The sequence below is a fragment of the Falco naumanni genome, chromosome Z (assembly GCF_017639655.2).
Source record: "Falco naumanni isolate bFalNau1 chromosome Z, bFalNau1.pat, whole genome shotgun sequence".
NCBI classification, from domain to species: domain Eukaryota; kingdom Metazoa; phylum Chordata; class Aves; order Falconiformes; family Falconidae; genus Falco; species Falco naumanni.
In genome coordinates this window covers 33889718-33910924 of record NC_054080.1, presented here as the reverse complement: position 1 = coordinate 33910924, position 21207 = coordinate 33889718, and positions in this window count along the sequence as shown.

The following is a 21207-nucleotide window of genomic DNA, read 5'->3' as shown; positions in this document are numbered from 1 at the left end:
ACAAGTGGTTCATAACAAGTGATAAACACATGAAAGATCAATTATTATTATTTCCACAGCAATCTCATGAAGAGAGGTGGGGATAGTTCGAAAGGACCATACGCATTCAGTCCTTGATGTTAATAACTCAGCTACTTCAAACTTTCTTCACTTTAAGAACATTAAAATGAACTAGAAAAAGCAGTTAGATGGGTCATGTTATAGTGCACAGCTTTTGAGATATCAAACTCAACAGGTCAAGACACTGAAGACAACTACATCAACTTGTGTCAAACTTAAAGTATCACAAACCCACTCAATTTTCAGAAGATGGTTACTCATCATGGTTACTTTTTCAAAAAGTAGGTACCTTCAAAAGACCTTGAGTATATTTAGACCAAGAGCCCCTCGTATCAGTAGTCCCTTCCAAAAGAATTTTAGACCTCTCTTTTTTAGTTCTTCCAGCCACCAGCAGTAAGAAGACCTGAAGCATCTTTCTATTAATAAACAGCCTCAGGATTATTTTTACTTATAGACAGCTATTTTTTGAAAGCTTCATGCAATAGTCAGGACAGATCATTATTTGTAAGCATTTATCTGCAGTTTGTTCTATGTACGTACCAAGGACAGACAGCTCTTACTATTTACCAACAAAAGAACTCTCTTGCCATCTAAAGTTGCAGAAACCTCCAGACGGGGTAGCTGAGGACACAGTCTCTGATGAAATATGGGTTGGGAATCATAGAGAGGTACATTTTATATTTTGGCCAAAAGTAGGAGGGTAGTATTGGTGCACCATAGAAATGTCTTATGCAAGAAGTACACCAGAATCTCACACAAGAGAGACTCTACCTCTTGGAGTAATTACAGGAAGGTCTTTCCAAAAGCTACACTTTATCAGCTGTTTCTGAACCAAATCTGAGTCTGAAATCATTGGACAATACTGCCTGAACAGTTCTATGAAGGAGTGCAAACTAAATAACTCTATAGCATTCAAGAGACTAAAAAAGTGAGACTTAACAGAACAAGGTTTTCTAGACTTCAGGTATGTGACAACTAGGGAAAAAAATTGCAACAAAATTCTTTCTTTGAACTGTCTCAATCCAAAACATATTTGCATTATATAAAGGCTTCACAAGACACTAGTGCAGCTATAAGCCGAGTCAAATGTAGCAAGAGAAGCCACTGAGTTGGATATCAAGGTCTACTTATCCAAAAGCAAAGAAAAAAAAAAAAAAAAACATGCCAAGTTTGTTTTGACCAGATACAAGTAACTGGAGTCTAAACGTGTACCACTCTGGCAGTTAGACATGAGACAGGAAAACCTTACACCTTAAATATTGGTTCCAGCCCAGACCAAACTGCAGCTGGTGAACCTTCTGTACCATATTCTGACTGTTTGGTGAACCAGGTTGGAGGCTTCTGTCATATTCCTTTTGTTTCCCTGTCAGGAGGTCCCCATCCTGGGAAGGATGTTCAAGTCAGTGCCAGGACCCTGCTGAACAGACTGCCAGAAAGCATCACAAGGGGGTGGGGGAAGGCAGTGGCAGCATCCCTGCCCAAAGCATGTTTCTTCAACAAACCAGCAGACAGCTTAGGTCACCAGGACTGCCCAGCTAGGACCTCTGATCAGGAGAAAAAATTGAGACTTTTTTTTTTTTCCCAGCTTAGAAAGAATTATGGCTCCAATTTACCATGATAAAAACCTCAGTGTCATTTAATGTAGTTAGAAGCAAGCTTGTACAACTCGGCGGTGATCGTATCCTCTTCCAGGTGCCTATTTGAGGAAAAAAAAAAAAAAAAAAGAAAAAGAAAAAATGCAAGAGATTGCCATACACAAAGACAGACAGAGAGTACAAAAATCATGTATGTGTATAAAATACAGGACACACCATTTATATATAGATATTATTTACATATCTATGAGCTCCTAAGCATCAATGTCTAAAAAAAATGTTTAAAATCTCTAAATGCAAATAGCCTAAACTGCAGAAAACCAAGGTTTTCCTCTTGTCTAATTCTTAAATAAAGCATTTCAGAACATGATTGAGATATAATATGTTCTCTCACAAAGACTGTGTATTAAGTTCCTCACTGGCAAAGGAATTTTTATGGAAGGTTAATGCTTCCTGTAACATTTATCCTGGATAGTGTGGCTTCTCAAATAATTTTGTGGGCTTTATTTCCTGCATTGTTATAAAGCTTTATCTTCACCATAATGGCTTTACAAATATCACATCTTCTGCCGATACAAAGGCAGCAGTTACTTCTCAGTCCCACCACGCAGGCTACTTAAATACAAAACCTAAGTTAAAATAACATGTAGAGTGGACACAAATTCCAGAAAGCAAAGACAGACTGAGTTGAGGCTGTCATACCCAATGCCACAGAAACTTTCCCAGCCCATACACCGTTACCCAGTACACCAGTTAAATCTGAAGAAACTGCCTTTCAGCTTGGGACCTACTGTCCTCTCATGTGCCACAAAACAGGCATTTGCTCACTTGCAGTTAAGAGTGCGACACTGGCATAAAACAAATACTGTGGACTAGGGTTCTCCAACCATTGCAGAGTCCTCTGGCCCAGAGTCGCCAGGCACACACTGGAGTAAGGGGGACACCTGCAAGTTCCTCGCCAGAAAACAGCTGTAAATGGCAAAATAACATAAATTGCACTAATTGGGGATTTGGTGGTTCTGTAAAATGAGTACAGCTGGCATGCTGAGGTGTCAGACAGGGCTGTAGCAGAACAGCAACTAAAAGTAGAGTGTAAAATATAGCAAGAAACGCACACGCAGCTTCAGCTCATACTCTCATGCTAGCTGCTCTTTGAAGTTAGGTAGATTTTTTTAAGCACACTGCCATTTTAGTGAACAGAACTAGCAACACTGGTTAGCCATTACCTGTGACATCTGATGAGACACAGGCCCTGGGACACACTACTCCAAGACACAGCTACGTTAGTACCTGCACACCTCACCCCACACTACAGAACACCGCTGTGGGACAGGCACGCTTGCAGTGGGCAGTGATGCATGAACCCAGCCACAAAGGCATTTTTTTGTCATGTGAATGGAAGAGCTTTGCAGAAACCAGTTCCGCATGTTTTCAAGAAAAAAAATATTAATATAAAATAGCATTCATGCACACAAAAGTGTTTGTGTTTTAAAGCTGACCCTCTTGATTCTTTCCACACACATTCAGCTCTAGCATCAGTATAATGACTGTGCTAGTATCCCCTCCTCCAAAGTGGCCAGTCCATCTGGTGCCAGTTCCATTAACAAAAGGTTCCACTGCTGGGACATCCTCCCTTCTGCAACCCATGAAATGGTTGCCAAGTCTAAACATATTATGCCGTCATCATGAAATGTTTCCAGAGGCAGGACAAGGGTCATGTTTGGTAAGGGGCTATACACAAGACAGAGCAGTACCGACTCAGAGATGGGAGGATCTGTCATTCCTCAAAAATTCAACAAAACACTAAAAATACAAGCTTGAATGTAAGGTTGCTATGTCTTAAATGCGCTAGTTTAAATATCAGCACAAGCACATTTTAAAAAACATGGATTAGGCAAACATTTGTACATAAATAGCAACATTAGAGAAAGCAGGCAATGGGGACCCTGTGCAATTGGAGCCGGACCAGCAGACAGCCCTGCCCCAGCAGCGATGCCAGAAGGGGACTGGGAAAGACTCAACAGGCTTCATCAGGGCCCTGAGTCCTGTTTCAGGGCCCGGGTGGGAGAGATGTGAACTAACTGATGGGGACCAGGGGATGCCACTGAGATACTGGGGCTGAAGCACTGCCCTGCAAGGACAGACTGTGGGGTCACGGCTGGTTCAGCATGGAGCAGAGATGGTTTTGGGTTACCTGACAGCACCACAGTGCTTATTGAGAAAGAATCAATGGTCAGGGACAGACTCTTCCCAGCGGTGCCCCATGGGTGGGTGAGAGACAGCAGCATCAGCTGAAACTGGAAAGGTTCAGGTTGGAGATAAGGGCACATCTCTTCCCCCAAGGACAGGCAGGCAGTGGAGCAGGTTGCCCAGAAAGGTTGCGCTATCTCCATCCTTGGAGGTTTTCAGGACACAGCTGAATAAAATGGCGAGCACCATGGTCTGATCTCACAGCCGAGCCAGCTTTGAGCAGGAGGTTGGACTAGAGACCTCCCAAGGTCCCTTCCAACCTGAATTATCCTGTAATCTTACATTATAAATGTCAATACAAATATATAAATATACACACACTGTGCACAGCTGTAGATGCACACTCAAAAACCTGTGTCCATGCATAAATGTGCAGTACTGCACTGTAGCAAAACACCTCCTTCTCCAGCTACCACTAAGAAGTCATCATGCAGATTTTGAATTTTAGTTGCCTATTTTTGCAGACATTGCAACAGATGTTGGGTTTGAAAGAGATTTGATATAAAAATTTTCCTCCCTTCTTTCAGCTCAGATACTGTGCTTTCTTCTTGCTACCCAGTTATCCCAGAGTTTGGGGGGCTGAGGAAGATAGGCTGCAGAAGTGAGGAGAGCACAGGAAGGTGTGTGATTATTCTGTGGGCGTGACAGACTACCAAAGCACATATACGGGATGCGTTGGGCTCTCGTATATAGCTAGAGTGTTCATGTACAGGACACACAGCTAACAGGACACACAGTAAACTGATACTTTCAGAGGCACAAGCAAAACAAAATACAAGTGAATCTGACATGTGAGGTCTGATATCAGAGCAGAGCCTCAGATCACTAGGGAAGAAGTTATGTCTGTTTAAATTTCTTTCTAATTAATGCTTGTTATCAGTAAATGCTAAAATAAAACAAAAACAGTAAATACAACAAAATCCAAATCATTTCTCAGTTACACTCACGCTGTGCTACAAAAGTCTTGACTTAGGGCACAATTAACCTCACTGTCTAATAGCTGTTGTAAAAGTGGAATCATTGCACCCTACATACAATTAGATTTGATGACAAACCTTGCGGACACCTGTCTCATGTATTTTTCCTGCTGTTCAAGGTTTCTGAATAGCTTCACTACAGTGCAGGTTAGGAGGTGACTTACTGGACCAATGACCAAGGCAAGAAATATTGCTTCTCATCAGGTTGCATTCCTAAAATTCACCAATTTCAAGCAGCTTTTCTCTTGTATTTTAAAAAAATAGATTTTTGTTGGAAGGGGCTTAAGAACAAAACAAAAGGGTCTTCTCTATCATTTTGTAAAAATCACCACTGGCAGAAGATTTTCACATTCAGTTTAATCATGAGCTTCTTTTAAATCAAGATGTCATTCTGGGAAGAGCCTTGTTATGACCCATTTTCAACAAACAGTACAGCAGCCTGGGCTGATCTAGGTTAAATGCCAAGATGGTCATTGTTTTAAAAGTAAAATGACACAGTGCAACCATGAGTAATGCCACATATAGCATCACAGAAGCAGTACAAATGAGCTAACGGTAGGGCAAACAGGTGCTGGGTAAGGGGTGTTGTGATCTGCCTCCTTCAGCAGTACTGAAGACCTGAAGGTAAAGGAGGAGGGGGCACCTACCAGGGTTGCTACAAAGTCGGCTTTACTGCTACTGCCTTTATGACAACAATATAAAGTAACTCCCACAACACAGTGAAGATAAGCTCTTTAAAGAAAATATAAAAGCATTAGCTTGGCAATTCATCCGAACCTCATCATGCATCGTAGACATTTTTGAAGTTTAACAAAGAAAAGCACATCATTAAAGAATACTGCTCTATCACCATTCTTATGCAAATCCTTTCAGATAGTTGGGTGGAAAATTCCATCTAACATGCAGTGAGAAATAAATGTTGCAGGGTGGAAATTTCAGTTATACCGAGTGCATCTATCACTTGTATAATCCAAACTACTGTATGTGCCCTGACTACAGAATTAGTATTGATCCATTCACCATGTAAACATCAAGTACTTTCTATTATTACTTGAAATAGCATGCTATCACAATTTCTATTTCCTCCCTCTATCTTAAATAGAAGTATTGCACATTAGCTCTTCCCTTCATGTACTTTTTTGCACAGCTATCTAACTACAGTGTTCAAGGCTGTGCTGGGTTTCCTGCAGACATCTGCAGTATTACCATCAAAGTACTTTATTTTCAAGTCATCTCTGATGGAAGGCAATACAACTCTCATTTAAACTGAAACCTGTTACTGTGGCTTCTCTTGGTAAAACACACAGAATCCTTTATTTTAAGATCTCTGTTGTGACTACTATTACGGATGACTACACCAAACAGCTTTCCCAAATGTTACTCACACACCTTGCATGAGTATCACTAAGATAAGGGTGGACTGCAAGAGTCTTAATAGCTATGTCATCTGAGCACACACAAGTGGAAAAAAAACCTCAAACATGATCTGCATCTCATCTCTCAACAAAAAAGCTGATGTGGCTAAAATACAGCTTTGGAAGTGCTGGGAGATGCTTAGAAGCATAACATGTTTCACCTGTTAGAACCTTGCTTTGTGTCTGAGCATGATGAAAAATGTAAAATTGAAAGATAAGGGCTTTTCTCCAGAAAAGCTCTGAAAATTTTTACTTCAGAGTTGGTCCTAGAATCTGGAGACATCAGCAAGACAGCACTGCTGCTTTAGAGCTGTGTGGCATTGGATTCACTTTGGCTCTTTCTCCAGTATGCCACGACCCATGCATTTTGCACTCTGAGTGCTGGGTCACACCACCAGCAACATTTCACTTGTTCTTGAGTGCAAAAAGAAGTGTCTTCATCCCATACAGCTCCTGCAGTCAGAGGAGAATTTTCTTCAAAGATAATTTATAGATTGCAACAGAGATTTCTTCCAAAAAAAATGAACAAACCTTGGTGCCTTTACCTTACTGCAGCTCTAGTGGAAGCTGAGCCTCCAGCTCTCATAATAGTTTGAAAATCCCCATCTGCAGCTTCTGAAAACACTTACATCTCCCTCTCTCCATTTTGTATTGGTGTCCCCATGTATAAATAATGCATCCTGCTGAAACTTCAGTCACAGTTCAAGCTGATGCAAAAATAGAAACACAGTGGCAACCTATCCAGACAAAACCTACAAGAACTACAGTCCTTCAAGGTAGCTGCAAGGAAAGCACGGTCTGTAGGCCAACAAGGAGGCATTACAGTTGAAAACATTTCATTGATAATGCCCTGCTGCCTCCTTTATGGAGCCATCGATTCAAGTCCCTGTCTGAGCTCAAACATTGTGTGTCAGATGGCTGAGATCATGTCTCCATGGTAGCCAGACCCCACACCATTTAAAGCTTTAAATGTCAAAAGAGACTTCATGGATTGCATCAGGGAGTCCTGCACCCTCCAGGGAGATTGCCACACATTGTCCAGAGTAAACCCCAATGCCTCCGTGCCTCCCATCTACTTTTATAAAACGCAACTGGTGAGAAAGACCTTGGGTAGTACTTCCAGAAAGGTCCACTGATAAAAACTGTGACAGGGAAGGGAAAGTCGCATACACAAAAGCCTGTGGTGTCCTTTGCTTGGTGGATGCAAGAAATTATGATATCGGCTGCCACAGTCAAAAGCATTGGATAACTATTCATCTGTGCCTGTCCCTGGTCACACAGAGTGTGAAAGTCATGAGCCACGACCATGCGTGCATTCTTCACTGGGCAATCCTCTACTCCATGTAAACAAAAGAAACAGATTCCAGTTGTTCAGGCATGCTTTTTAGACAAGTGCCCACAGCAGAAGCACCTGTGCTCCTCTGCTCTCTGCCTGCCACTCATGATGGCAGCACAACCCCATGAAGCATCCATGTGAGATGAGTTTCCCACCCTACCCCACAGCCACGTTGTGGGCTGTCAAAAATGCTCACTCTCCCTAAATGCAGAAAGACCAGAATGCCTAATAATCTAATAAGCACACAGATTGTAAAGCCCATCATCCCCAGAGAAGACACTGAGGATGGCAGGACTATTTATTTCCAGAACAACAGTGCATCTTCCAGATCTTCCTCTCACAAGCCAGCACCATAAAGCCTCCAGCCCCAGGAATCATGGTGGTGCTTCTCACCACATCTCAGACACAGGCTACCTGATGCTGCAGTGTGTTGGCATGTCAGCTGCAATGAAAATTCCAGCAGCTCCGAGCCCAGAAAACATCTGGGAAACCTCAAACCACGTAAAAATAAAGGAACACAGAAAAGGGTAGACAGGACCAAGCAGTAGGAGTACTCACAGCCTGTCAGTGTCCCCATGCCCCCATTATGGGCTCACTTCCCTCAGCAGACTTGCAGCCCTCCCCCGCCCCCTCCCCCCGCCTCCCAAAAGACCCGTGTAGAGAACAAAGCAGACAGACGGTAAACAAGCATGGTTCAGACATCATTCTTTTTGACATTACTGGAGTGGTAATGATTTACATCAGCTGATAATCCAGCCACCAGGTGTTGGGATGCTGGGGGGCAATTCCTGTCACACGCGCACACACACACCCCCCCCCCCAAAGCAAAGAAGGCAATAAGAAAGCCCTGTTTCTGGGCAAAGTATGTAAACTTCAGTGCAAGGCATATTTCTTACTGTTTATAAAGCATCATGCAGGCCTGTAGTCCCAAGCAACTGCTGACAGCCATCTTCTGAGTGTGATTCTTTTGATATGACCAAAGCAAGAAAGAAGCCTCTTTCCTAGGAAAACCAAATCAACCAGAGGTGCCTGGGATGCACCGGGGATTATCAAAGTAAAACCCAGGCAGGAAGGCAGGAGACTGCCTCCAGTTTCTGTCAGATAGAGCAATGTTCAGGACTCGACAGAAGCACCTTGCCTTCAGCTCCCAGCTTCTCAAGTGTATCTCAAAACCAACACAAACAAGAGGTCCTTCAGCAGTTTCTCCAGGCCCTGTCTGAGCTCTCCTCCCAATGGGAATTTTAGATGTAACCACAATGCCAGTATCATGTGCCTTGTCATCCAGACTTAGATGTGGGGCTGCTACAGTGACCAAAGTCACGGGGAAGAAGTTGCTGACAGATCCTGAAAACAAACCTGGCAACCTCGCAGTAGAACTTGGGGGGAGGCACAGCTCAAATGCTCTAAAAAAGCGAGGATGAGAGAGTCAGGTACATTGGAATACCTTGGTAGCTAGGCCAGTAACTCCCTTTAGATTTCCTCAATATCCCAGTCTTTGGAAAAATGGTCAGACATAACTGTGTTAACAAGCACATCATGGAAGGAGCTGGAAATTAATCTTTCTAACACCTTCCAAGCTTCGCTAATCATCACCCCAAGATGTTCCTAAGTATCGTCTCTATGTACTCTGCCCAATTCACTCTTTGCCAGACCATCAGTCTTCTTTAGTTTCTCAGATACACTTCAGCTACCATGAATCTCAGTAGTAGAGACCTCTGGTCCATCCCCTGAAATTATTTTTTTTCTGTTTGTTTGTTTAAAGCTGTGTTATAAAACATGATGAAGTGTTCTTTTTTTAATTAGGCAATGTAAAAAAAAAAGAAATTGTGCTACCAGAAATAATAAGTCTTGCTGTTAATCTCACACAACTGCTAATTATAATGTCATAAAACAATTCTCCTCCCACTGAGGCTAAAATAGTCAAGTCTTAAATATAAACAGTACCTAAGAAGCAAGTAATGTTTTATCACTTACTTGTAGCCCATCATCATCAATATCTGCTGCCTGAACCTAGCATAATCCCAAAAAAGGTTGGTAGAGGAATGCTAGTACCACAGTATTCCTAACATTATGGCTAGAATCAATAAAGAGCAAAAGGCAAACGCCTTTCCCAGCCCAGCAGCCAAATACTTTTCACCGTCACAGCCACATCCCCTAGCCATCAGTGCAGCCTGTTGCTTGCACCCTTTGCCCCTCAGAAGTGGCAGGGAATAGCTCACGTATCAGATGAGCTGTTCCGACAGCTCAACACCTAGGAAATGTGGGGTTTGGAGTGTCCCACTGTCTCTACTCTATCTTATATGCTATTGTTCAACTAAAAATATGCTATTGTTCAACTGAAAAGTGTGTGACCCCTGCCAGGGACTTCCATGTCCACCCGCATGCAAGGCAGGCACATGTCCTAGTTCTCACAGTGGAAGGGCCTTTTGCATTCCCTACATAGGTCTCCAAGACGAGTGTGCTAGCCTTTACCGTGCTGAATAAAAGGCTCTGAACTGCAGCAGAGCAGCTTCCCTCTCCTGCTGTGGTGCTGACTTCAACAGGGTGCCTTCTGTTTTCTTGCTTCAAAATAAGCACAAGCATTTCCTCTTGGAAGAAGATTTCGGACATGTCTACCCAAAGCCCTGAGTCCATCACCAGCACTCCAGAGAGAAGGAGAGATTGTAGCAACCTCCTGCATTTGCAAGCTTCCAGCTGGTTGGTTTTTGGGTGTTCCTTACGGTGCCCATGCCTTTGTCATGCACTGAAGCTCAGAGGTCTGGCTGGGGGGAACCTGAGTCTGGGCAGTCAAACACACTAAAGCTCAAAATTTTGTCTTCAAATTCAAAGCAGCCTTTGTGTTCTCTATTGGTACCCACCCCATTGCAAATCCCGGCTCAGAGCAGATCCTGCTCCATCTGGTGCTCAGGTGCACAGTACATTGTACTGATAGGAAACAGTCACTTCTTTCTTTGGCCGTGCACTTCTCTTCAGCTTTAATTGTGTGGGGCACTCTCAGCTGTGCTCTTCTCCTTCTTTCACTGACTTCATGTACAGATCTCTGCATCTGAGCTCTGCAGATGTGAACTCCAGGTGCACAGCCATCCCACTGGCAAAATATAGTTGCATCCCACCAATCACCCAGCTGTTCTTGATCGCTACTGCAACGTCAATTAGAACGAATTTTCTATGGGGGTAGTTTCTGTCATGCAGACATATCATGGATATGTGTCTACACAAAATCTTTCCTGGGGAAACCTCCATGAGATTATTCAGGACAGAATGACTACTAGCCTGCATTCTGCTCTAAAAAATCAGAAGAAAATGTAGAGGCAATGAGTTAGGTGGCTCATCTCCCTACAGTAGGACTAAGACATGTACATTCATTCAGTGTAAGTCACAAGGAATCTGTAAAACAGCAAATAGGCAAAGCTCTGCAGTCTTAACGGCAACAGAGCTCCAAATTCTCAAAGGTGTTCAGATGCCTAAGTTCCATTGGTTTCAGCACCATTAAGTATCTGGGCCTGACCTACAAAAACTTCACCTGCAAAAGCAAGGCCACACTCACAGGTAACACAATTGTTTTCCCCATTGATTTTATAAAGACTTCAGAGCCAGCTTGCATAGAAGCATGGTAGTAGGTGGTCTTTAACAACCCTAGAACCAGCTATAAGGGCAGGCTAATTGAGAAGCATCCTTTTTTTTTTTTTTTTTTTTTTTTTTTTTTTTTTTTTTTTTATAACAGAAGGACAAGTCTTTTTCATTGCTGCCTGTGCTACTCTTTAAATGAATCCCACATAGACAGTTAGTTGGATCCTATGAAACAAGAAGGCTACACTTGGCATCTGCTGCATTACAGATTGTGCCTGTGAAATTGAATTTACAAGGACAAGACCAGAGAGAATGGCAAAAAACAAGGAGCTGTTGAAATGATGTATTTGCCTGTATTATCTTAATAATTTGTCATTAAGAATAAGCAATGACTGCCACGCACTTAACAGTGAACATCTCCTTCAATAAGTCTTCAGCGTGGGACTTAAGCTATTTACAAAATCAGCATTTTGAGAGAACGACTCTCTCTATCATACATGGCTATTGCACAAGAAACTAAAACCCAGCTGACTTGCAAGTACTACTTTGCGTACATATTTATTAGTTAATGCCTATGAAAAGGTTACATTGTGAGTGACAGGTGGCATTACCAATGTAACTTCACTCTGCAGAACTGAAACCCAGGCACATAGCTAATTCATAGCTTTAAAAACACCACATCCTTAAATAAAAGAAGCATAAAGGCTGTTGGACAGCTGCTTGATGCTTGGGGTTGTCTGTTGAGAGCAGAGAAGAAATCTCAGTAGGTCAAAGCTAACTGTTCACTTAAACATTTGTTAGCACAGGAAGAACTTTATGTAACTCAGCAGAAACCCCCTCCAGGACGTGTAGAGGGTGTGCGCGCTGTGTGTGTAACATATACAGAAAAAAATAACCGTGTTTGTGTAATTACTTCCCAGCTTGTAAACGTGCTCATGCAGACCAGCTGAGGGGCACTGCCACAGCCGGAAAAAAGATTTCAAAATGTGCTGGATTACGATAGGTAACACCTTGCAATGCTGTACGGAGTACTGTGCTGATGAGAAAGCACCCGTGCCCGGCGTCGTGCGGTAACGCGGCAGCAACTCTGTGCAACGAGATTGAACCTGCGGTTGATGGGAAAAGAGAATTACTGCACTGCAAGGAACAAGGGAGCAACCGAGCCTCAGATTTCGCTACCGGAGCCTCCCCCAGGCCGGGGCGCCGCAGGACCCCGCCGGCGGGCGGCAGTGCGGCAGCACGTGCCCCGCAGGCGGCCGGCCGCGGAGGTGCCGCACCCGCCAGGGGGCCCGCGCCCGGCACGAGGCCCGCGGCGGCGGCACAAAGGGAGGCGGCGGCGCGCGGGCAGGGACACCGATCCCGGCTCCCGCCGCGGGCGGCTCCTCCCGCCGGCGACGCGGGGCGGTGGCAGCGCGGGCGGGGCGGGGCGGGGCGGCGCGGGGGGGGGGGCGTTCTCGCCGGCTGCGGGCGCGGCGGGGAGGGGCGCGGCGGCGGGCACCGTTCCCCCGGCGCCCCCCCGCCCCCGGGGCTTTCAGCAGGGCGGCCGGCGGGCCGGGACCGAGACGGGGGACGAGGACCGGGACGCAGCCGTGCCCCGGGGACGGCCGGGCGGCGGCGGCGGCGGCGGGCGCGCGCCACCTGCCGGCGGGCGCGCGGCGGCGGCGCGGCCACGTGGCGCCGCCCGGGCCGGGGTGCGCGCGTGCTCTCCCGCGCCCGCCTCCCCTCGGTCCCCCCGCCCTTCCCCCGCGGGGGCCCCCTCCTCCCGGGCGGCGGCGGCGGCGACGGGGCCCCGGGTCCGCGGGGGAGGGGGGCGGCCGCAGCCTTTCCCGCGGAAGCGCGGGGGGCGGGGCGCAGCCCCACTTGCCGGGCTGCCCCAGAAGTTCCCTGCGCTCCCAGCCCGCAACGGAAACCAAGTTGCGGTTTGCGGCTTCGCTGCAGCCGGCCGGCGTGTGCGGGACTTGCCATCTTCCCAGCCCCACCCTCTGGCTCTCCTCGTCGCAAAACCGCGCGGCTCCTTTTCACTGCGAGCCGCCGGGGCGTCCCACTTGGCGGGTTTATCTGAAAGAACGTCAGCGGCGCCATCCAGGGTTATCAAAGAGTTGCACCTTCTCTGATCTGCTTGGGGGTGACTTCAAACGTGGGGTCCTTCCCGCGTCTGCAGTCGGGTCAGCATAGATTTCTGAGGCCGGGGTGGCACCCGTTATGCTCTAAACACTTCTGTTCGATTGGCTTTGGGTGTACTTCTTTGCGTTTGTCTTTCAGAAGTAACAGCTCTGAGCCTTCAAAATAAATAATAATTTAAAAAAAAAAGCCCTGAAGCCATCCATCTATACCGTCTGTGGGCACAAGCAGATTCTGTAGCAGACATTTGCCATCCAAAAAAGACTTTTCATGGGAAGGAGAGTGTGCAAAATTCATCAAAACAAACTGCAAAATGAAGCCAAAGTAGACAAGAGATCATCATGGGAAACGTAGCCAAGTAGGTTATTTCCCACCAACTCTATTGCCAATTGTTAAGAGGGGGCTTAAACAAAGCTAATTCTTTAGCTTTAATCCAGAATCATTGGAGAAACGGAGAACTGACAGAGAAGTATCTGTGCTCCAGTCTCACTTTTTTTAAATCATGACAGTACTCGCACCTACCAACAATCAACTGCTGTGTTAGAGCATAACCTTAATATCAAGGGATAACAGAGAAATAATTTCTGGTAGTGTATCCATCGTGTGAGGTCTGTATTATATGGTTTCTTTTTAAAATTTGGTACCATGTCATAATACATCCCAGGGCAGAAAGATCTATGTGAACAATGCTGTCAGTGTTGCCACCTGCACTGAAGGTGCTGATAACCCACTTGTACTCAGTTCCCTCTGGGCAGGACAGAGCAGATGGATTCCATCGATGCTTGGTTCTGGGTGATTACCCAAGGATGGCAGTAGCATGGGCAAGACATTCCCATATTGTCCTCTATCTTCCATATCCTCCAAGATTTTGGGTGCAAATGTATGGCCAGGTACAGCCAGCACTCATGATAAATAACAAGAATTCATCAGAGCCTTGCTGCTAGTCTAGAATAACATTATAAATACATGAAAGTACTGCAGCAGGTACTTGCAGACTTGTATCTTTTGAATTCTTACAGCACCCACACAGCAGTGTCTTGGAAACACAGGACTGAAAGAGGTCACCTCAGTTCTCAAATGGAGTCCTTATTACTGTAGATAACTGCATCTTATCGTTCCCTTCATAAACATTTAAAGCTCTACCTTAAATTGAGTTAAGTTTTCTCAGACTTAATGTTTACATGGATGGGGAGTGACCAAGGTCTAAAGATGCTGATTTTTGATAGGGAAAGCATAAAGAGAAGTGAATGAAAAGGAAGATTTTAATAACAGAAAAAATTATCAAAGTACTTCTGGCAGTACCTTTTTTCACTTCCGTAGAAGAGTGTCTCAGTCTGTTAGCGGTCCCCCCGAGATCATGTTAGTAACATGCTGCAGAATTGATCTAGCCATCAGGTTGCCCGTAGACACTTCCTGGCTTCAGCACTGATTTAGGGTACAAGCTGCTAGCTGGAGTCCTTCCACCAATTCCAGTAAATTTGACATCTAGGCATTGCTAAGAAACACTGGAAAACTACCAAGTGCATGTATGGAGTATAATAATCATCTGGGTCACTAGGGGTTCGTTAAGCTTGATACTTAGAAGGCCAAGACTAGGACACATCGTGCATGCAGCCATCTGAAATTGCAGTACACAGTAATTTCTAAGAATCAAGTGTCATATTGAGAGATATTAAGGTGACTATCTCCCACTTATCACCAGTTAGTAGACTTGCAGACCGATCCCTATTCACATCCCCAGGTCACTGCTGGAAAAGGAGCTTCAGCATGCAAAAAAAATGCTGCCCTGATAACCAAAGGATGGATGCCAGAGCCGTCATCTGCAGAACAAAATACTGACAGGAGAAGCCAAAGTCTCAGACTTCCCAAAGAGATCTTCCAAGAAAAGACTGCTACTTGTGGCGACTGATAGTACTTCAAGGTGATCAGAGCCAGAAGTAGCAATGGGTCAGGAGGAGACAGTGGGATAGTAAGGGTTTGTAGAAGAGACTTTGTTGCAGTTAACTTGTAGCATAGCTGTAACAGTGTTGCGGTTTAACCCCGGCTGGCAAGCAAGCACCGTGCCGCCGCTCGCTCAGTCCCCCCGCAGTGGGATGGGGAGAGGATCGGGAGAGCACAAGTGAGAAAACTCGTGGGCTGAGATACAGACAGTTTAATAGGTAAAGCAAAAGCTGCACACGCAAGCAGAGCACAACAAGGAATTCATTTACCGCTTCCCATGGGCAGGCAGGTGCTCGGCTATCTCCAGGAAAGCAGGGCTCCAGCTCGCATCGTGGTTACTTGGGAAGACAAACACCATCACTTTGAACATCCGCCTCTTCCTCCTTCTTCCCCCAGCTTATATACTCAGCCTGATGTTGTGTCACGTGGAATATCCCTTCGGCTAGTTCAGGTCAGCTGTCCTGGCTGTGTCCTCTCCCAGCTTCTTGTGCCCCTCCAGCCCTCTCACTGGCAGGGCCCAAGGAACTGAGAAGTCCTTGGCTGAGTATAAACCTCACCCAGCAACAACCAAACCCATCAGTGTGCTGTCAGCATCGTTCTCACACCAAACCCAAAACACAGCGCTGCACCAGCTACTGAGAAGAAAGTTAACTCTGTCGCAGCTGAAGCCAGGACACACAGCAGAGGTCCTCAGGCTCTTTAAACATTTGGGTGTTAGGGGTCTGCTACAAAAGGTAGAAAGCACTGGCTGGTGGGTGAGGGCAGGATGGGAAAAAAGCACATGAATGCAACAGCAATGTAAATTCTTGTAAAAAGTCCTAACAAAGTCATATTTTGAAGTGTCAATTTTACACACAGGCCTTGGTTGGTCTAGAACCAGTGTACCACACCACCACGACCCACCAAGTCAAATATACACCTCTTCGTACAAAGAGAAAAGGATATCTGAATTGTAGTGCATGGGAAATACTGTCAGAATTATGTACAGCTCAGCCAAGTTTGTGGCAGACCTTGCAGCATAGCAGAGTGCCAAAATACATGACCTAATGGGTTTTGCAGTGTACATGGTCTCATATTTTTTTGGTGATGAATACTTGCCATAAAGTGTTTGTGAAGACAAAGGGAATAAAGCAAGAGTGGTATTCATGTTGTTTTCCAAGAATAATACCACAATATTTGTTTATGTAGTTAGCCAAAAATATCAAGTATCACAATATACAGGCATTAGGCCAAATTTATCCGTCACTGACACCATCCATCCAGCCGACTGCAGCTGAAACCATCATCTGGTTTTCTGTTTTAAATATTTCAAAGAATACAGGGTATCTCTTTTTTATTTTTAAGTCAAATACTGTTTGCATACTTGTATATTGTACATTACACATGCACACTTTACTCTTGCAGGATACAACATGAACAACAATGACACAGAACCAAAGCCTCGTCTAATTAAAGTTACCAGGGAAGCATAACCAGTACCTAAAGTGAACGTGTTTGTGAACACATGCAAATCAAAGCAACATAAGAGCAGCAGAAAGTTACTTTCACCATTCTCCACCTTCTTTGGGATTAGCCAGCCCTGCCAGCTGAATTATAAATGAGCCTTCTGACACAGACATATTTTGTTTACCTTGATTTATTTTTTTATTTTATTAAGCAAGAAGAGAGATTATTTCAAAACCAACCCCCAAACTTGAAAAATAATAGCTCAGGGAAATTTGTACAACATAATCCAAACTTAAATATTTTGCTCTGTTTAGCCTCTTTTATTTAATAGAAGTGCATAAGGAATCAAGCTCCCAGATACAATTTCTGAGCAACTTTGGACCTAGACTGAGATTTCATGACTGGACATTGCCTCCAAAAAGTTCCCAGATGTCGTACTACCACACTTTTAGAAAAGATGTTTTTACATCCTGGCCCAGATTGTGGAACTGAAAATCACAAGGAGCAGGAAGAATGAGTAGTATTAAAAATTGTAAATAAGACCAATGCATTTCAAATTAGATTCTGGTAAAATATAAAACAATGAAGGTGAAATGTCATTTGCAATAGCAAAGTGGAAGGAAATGAGAGAAAACCTCAATAACAAGCAATGGGATAATCACATCTGACACATAGCTGTATGCTGTAGTGGGTGAAATGATTCAAAGGATCATACTTGAGCAGTAATGACGTAAGGTCCACTTCTGCAGAAGTAAGTGAAGACACTGCTGCTGACTTTACCAAGATAAGGATTATACAGCTCAGAGTCTGAAGGCCGAGTGCCAGATACCTTTAAACTGATAAGCTTGGAAAAAGATCGCTTGTCCATTTAGATCACCTTGACTTTAAGGACTTTGGATTAATTTTGCCAGTCTGCTCCAGCTGCGGATTCAATCATCAGTGGATAAAATGACCACGGGAAAAAGTGGTGTGAGGAAAGAAACTCATGATGGATCACAGTTTTAATTGTAATTAATTAAATTCAGTATTTCTTCCTGATGATGTAATATTTTCTCACACTGCAACTACTGTCGTGAGCAATAAGGAAAAAGAGCATATGATCTGGCCACAGACAAAGGCTGCTGAACGCCATCATATCTAAAAGGGAGCTTCAGGAGAGGCTTCTGGACTCCAGATGAACACTTCGAAGTGATGGGGAACCCACTGTGTCCACTGAAGATTTATTCCTGAAACTAATGACTTTCCCTTTTCAGCTGTGTGCCAGAACAGCACACACCTCCCTCTCAAGACTTTGCCACCAGGCTGTCCCTTTCACCAAGAACAACTCGGGCTTCCCTTGAACAAAATATTTGAACTTGAAGTCCTAAAATCCATTCCTTTCTGAGTTTCTCGTCACATATTTTCCAATACTTATAAATAGAGACAGGTGGAGAGAAAAATAAAGACACTCCCTTGAAACCTTTTGGGCCAGAAGAACTTTTTTGGCAGGAAGCAATGGAAGAATGATAACTATTTTGCTTTTAAAAACCTTCGCATTTTTCCTTCTAAGTAAGGCCAGCTTATGTGTAAGGCAGTCAACTATTTTAGTAGTCATGGAATTGGCCAAGGAGATGCTGAAATACTGATTCCTTTCGACCAGAAGTCCTGTAAGTCAACTCCAATTACCTCTGGAACTTCCAAAAACACAGACTTCAACCATGGCAAATTTTATATACATGCAGGAAGGCACAGAGAAGGTGACTGTTACTTGTATAACATTGCCAGTTTCAGGGATGCACAATGGACACTTGAGACAGGCCTTCATAAGGCCATTTTCGCATACAGATACTCATTGTCAGGAGACTTGTTTTGCTGTGGAGGATTGCTCCAAAGACCTGACGCTTGTCCTCTAGAGCATCTCTGATGTCTGGCTATGCTTCAGCTAGATCTGATAGTGCAGATTTCTATCCTCCATCACATTTCAGTGAAAGAAACAGAACTTCTGCTTGCATATATGGATGGAGACAGTTGACCGTATTTTAACTAGCAAAGCTGCTATGTGAAAGATGAAGTGTAATTTATAAGCAACTTAAATTATATGCAATTTACATGCAATTTAAATTCTATATGTCTCAATTGTAACACAAACCTCTTGCTTGCAAGTAACAGTTAAACAAATATGCAAATCAGCTACTAGATCTACATTACTGTTCATGGGTTGCCTATTTTGTACTGATGTAACAAACACAGGAGGTGAAACGCAGGGCTTCAGTTCCTCGAAAGAGGAGCTCCATGTTGTTTGTTCATTACATTTTCCTAGTCTTGGGAAAGAAATGAAAATTCTGAGAGCTTTTGGATTAGGTCATCAGCTCATGTGGACTAGCACAACTCCTTTAAAGCAAATACCGTTTCTTTGTTTTGGAAAAGAAATTTTAAAACTGTCCCTACCTTTACAAAAAGAAACAGTAAATCCTATAATATATTGATAGATCTCCTGTGATCCTTTCAGATGGGTCAAGCAGCACCTTTTATCGCATAGATATGAGCCTGAACATACCCATTTGCTTTCACAGCAGGGCAACAGTTGCATATGCAAAACATGCATTTACACAATTAGACAGTTGATTAAATTGGACTAGTTATCTACCTCTGTACTTACTAGCGCCTGTTAACCTTCAACTCTCTGAATTGCTTGACGTGTGATATTACTGCCGTCTCTGTCACTACTCCTCAGACTGCCTGCGTTTTCAATTCGGTATTCCTACAAAATGCTACAATGGCTTTTGCCAGCAGATGTCTCTCAGGCTGTGCAGAAGCACAGACTGAAGGAGTGTGTGGCAAGACAGCAAGGAAACTGAACAGCTACAAACGTTGTTACAATTCCAGGATGTGACATAAGGAAATGTTAATGAAGGTGCTTCAGCAGCATGACTGCTGCATATAAAAGCTATTAAGGCAAAGGCTTGTTCAATGCTTCTCGTGCTTTACTCTAAATCTTAAATACCTCACACACTCTTTAGCACAAATGGTGCCCTCGCTCCATGAATAGCCACCACCACTCATTTGCAACATTCTCCACTGTTCCTTGTGGCCAGACAAGGTAAAAGAGCTAAACCAAGCTCTCTGCTTCTGTTTTCAGGGCTGTCAGGGCTACCTCTATGTTGCTCAGAGTACATTGCTTTTATTATTATAATATCTACAGTGTTACTGCCTGTAGGCCAGACAAGGCTGGAAATGGCTGGACTGATACATGTGTTATCAGAGCCACGGTAACACTCTAGGAAGACCCCAGAAAGTGGCAGAAAACACAATAATGTGGCAGAACAGAGGAGAATCTAGAAACAATCCAGACAGTGGGGTATTTTCGAATATATTTTCAAATATTAAAGTTAAAAGACATCACCAAGACTGTGTGTGCAGAGAGCACAGTGATGCAGAGCTCACAAGGAGAAACACTCTGCTCAGACAAGGAACCAAACTGCAGACTCTTCCTCCCCTTGAGTTACGAGGATACTGGGACTCCCAGAACCACAGAGACAAGAAAGGACATAACCTCCCTAAATGAAGAGAGCTGCTTAGTGGTGTACTCCACCACCTCAGGCTCAGCATGTCCCCTACACAGGTCTTAACACAACTCAAAGGGCATGTGTACCACCTTTCATGCTTCTGAGCAAAATCCATACCTTGGCAATCATAACTTCAGCTTCTGAGGGGTGGGAATGTTCAGCTGTGGAGGTGAGCACTGGAAGACAAGTATTTGTCAATGCAGGTGGATGTTACTCCATGGATAACACCACAAATTCTGGTCCATGATATCCTAGTTAAGGATTACAAGTATATCTGTGCTAGTGTGAATACTTTCCATGGTGGGTAACTGACTTGGTCTCTTTAATCAAAGTCTCAGCCATGACAAACAAAACCTGTACACTCCTTCAGTTTCCCATCTGTCTCAGTTGACATCAAGATGACTACTCCCTTCTTAAATTGTGTTGTGTGTTTACAGGCTCATGGCTTTACTTTCACACTTCTTTTGTACCTTTCTCCCATATTTTGCAGGATGACACTATTGCATACCACCTAACAATGGTCTACCTTGTTAGACCTTCCAAGATTGAATGTCTCACAGGCAAAGTAATTTCATTCTTTTAAAAAATAATTACAATATTGTTACTTTGTAACATGAATGTCAAAGGAGATAAAGAAAATAATCATGGGAAGGTGGAAAGAACTATTTAATTTAGCAGGCAATTAAAAATCTACCAGTCAGAGTGTGGACAAAGGGTTGCCACGACTTAACAAGCTACAGCTTGTCAGTTGAAACACATTTAACTAAGCAAGCTGCAAACAGAAAACAGAACAGGTTAGTTTAATCTATTTTTGGTGAAACGCTGTCTTAGCTGATGACAGTGAGCAGAGAGAGAGGGTAAATTGAGAGCAGTTGTATGTGTTGATGGAAGTAACATGGCTTTGTTACCAGCAGAGAGAATATTAAGAATGCCCATTCCATAGAAAGAGGA